Source organism: Neodiprion pinetum, unplaced genomic scaffold (assembly GCF_021155775.2).
Source record: "Neodiprion pinetum isolate iyNeoPine1 unplaced genomic scaffold, iyNeoPine1.2 ptg000119l, whole genome shotgun sequence".
NCBI lineage: Eukaryota > Metazoa > Arthropoda > Insecta > Hymenoptera > Diprionidae > Neodiprion > Neodiprion pinetum.
This window is the reverse complement of record NW_027184506.1, coordinates 37,501-40,000: the sequence shown is the minus strand read 5'-3', so window position 1 is coordinate 40,000 and position 2,500 is coordinate 37,501.

Here is a 2,500-nt window from a genome sequence, read left to right as displayed (position 1 = left end):
GGTCTTTGAGTGTACGCTCGGAAAGAAGCGAGTTGACGCGTGCGTTGGAGCGTTCGGCCTTCCGTGTTTCACGGAGAGCCGAACTTCTTGGTACCGCGTCAAGGGCCATTCGGTCTGAGACACCGACCCGCGGTAATGCAGTGACGATAGATGAAACAACGCGAGTCGCGTAGTTTCTTTGGTACGAGGCACGGAACGGTCCGCGAACGCCCGCTCCTGGTCTACGCCGAAGTACGTATCGTGCTCGAGCACGTACCGGTACGGCGTAGCAGGCGGACGACGGGAGACCGGCCCGACCGACTCGCTCCTCTTACTAGTAGGAGCCTGGCCGCTAGGACGTCGGCGCCGGTACGGTGGTAGCACGGTCGGCTTACGGGGCGAAACCTCCGCGGGCTATCGAAAAAATTTCGAACTCCGGGAACTTTGTCGAAATTAACCGAGGCTCATATGACGATGTTCCGACAGGCTCCCGGCCCGGATCGACTCCGGGACGCCGCGCATCGCCTTTCGGTCGACTCGGACCGAAATTTTTACAAGTCCCGTCTGTCCGGATCGACTCCGGGACGCCGCGCGTCGCCTTTCGCTCGACTCGTACCGCAGCTTCGACGAGTCCCGTCGGCCCGTATCGACTCCGGCACGCCGCGCATCGCCTTTCTGTCGACTCGGACCGTAATTTTTACAAGTCCCGTCGGCCCGGATCGAATCCGGGACGCCGCGCATCGCCTTTCTGTCGACTCGGACCGAAAGTTTCGCAAGTCGACGTCGGCCCGGATCGACTCCGGGACGCCGCGCGTCGCCTTTCGCTCGACTCGGACCGGAATTTTCACAAGTCCCGTCTGTCCGGATCGACTCCGGGACGCCGCGCGTCGCCTTTCGCTCGACTCGGACCGGAATTTTCACAAGTCCCGTCGGCCCGGATCGAATCCGGGACGCCGCGCATCGCCTTTCTGTCGACTCGGACCGAAAGTTTCACAAGTCGACGTCGGCCCGGATCGACTCCGGGACGCCGCGCGTCGCCTTTCGCTCGACTCGGACCGAAATTTTCACAAGTCCCGTCTGTCCGGATCGACTCCGGGACGCCGCGCGTCGCCTTTCGCTCGACTCGTACCGCAGCTTCAACGAGTCCCGTCGGCCCGTATCGACTCCGGGACGCCGCGCATCGCCTCTCGGTCGACTCGGACCGAAAGTTTTACAAGTCCCGTCTGTCCGGATCGACTCCGGGACGCCGCGCATCGCCTTTCTGTCGACTCGGACCGAAACTTCGTCGAGTCCCGTCGGCCCGTATCGACTCCGGCACGCCGCGCATCGCCTTTCGCTCGACTCGTACCGCAGCTTCGACGAGTCCCGTCGGCCCGTATCGACTCCGGGACGCCGCGCATCGCCTCTCGGTCGACTCGGACCGAAAGTTTTACAAGTCCCGTCTGTCCGGAACGACTCCGGGACGCCGCGCGTCGCCTTTCGCTCGACTCGTACCGCAGCTTCGACGAGTCCCGTCGGCCCGTATCGACTCCGGGACGCCGCGCATCGCCTCTCGGTCGACTCGGACCCAAAGTTTTACAAGTCCCGTCTGTCCGGATCGACTCCGGTACGCCGCGCGTCGCCTTTCGCTCGACCCGGACCGAAATTTTCACAAGTCCGGTCGGCCCGTATCGACTCCGGGACGCCGCGCATCGCCTCTCGGTCGACTCGGACCGAAATTTTCACAAGTCCCGTCGGCCCGGATCGACTCCGGTACGCCGCGCGTCGCCTTTCGCTCGACTCGGACCGAAATTTTCACAAATCCGGTCGGCCCGGATCGACTCCGGTACGCCGCGCGTCGCCTTTCGCTCGACTCGGACCGTAATTTTTACAAGTCCCGTCTGTCCGGATCGACCCCGGGACGCCGCGCGTCGCCTTTCGCTCGACTCGTACCGCAGCTTCAACGAGTCCCGTCGGCCCGGATCGACTCCGGGAGGCCGCGCATCGCCCTCCGCTTGACTCGGAACGAAACTTCACTGAGTCCCGTCGGCCCGTATCGACTCCGGTACGCCGCGCGTCGCCTTTCGCTCGACCCGGACCGAAATTTTCACAAGTCCCGTCGGCCCGGATCGACTCCGGTACGCCGCGCGTCGCCTTTCGCTCGACTCGGACCGAAATTTTCACAAATCCGGTCGGCCCGGATCGACCCCGGGACGCCGCGCGTCGCCTTTCGCTCGACTCGTACCGCAGCTTCAACGAGTCCCGTCGGCCCGGATCGACTCCGGGAGGCCGCGCATCGCCCTCCGCTTGACTCGGAACGAAACTTCACTGAGTCCCGTCGGCCCGTATCGACTCCAAGACGCCGCGCGTCGCCTTTCTGTCGACTCGGACCGAAATTTTCACAAGTCCCGTCGGCCCGGATCGACTCCGGTACGCCGCGCGTCGCCTTTCGCTCGACTCGGACCGAAATTTTCACAAATCCGGTCGGCCCGGATCGACTCCGGTACGCCGCGCGTCGCCCTTCGCTCGACTCGGACCGAAA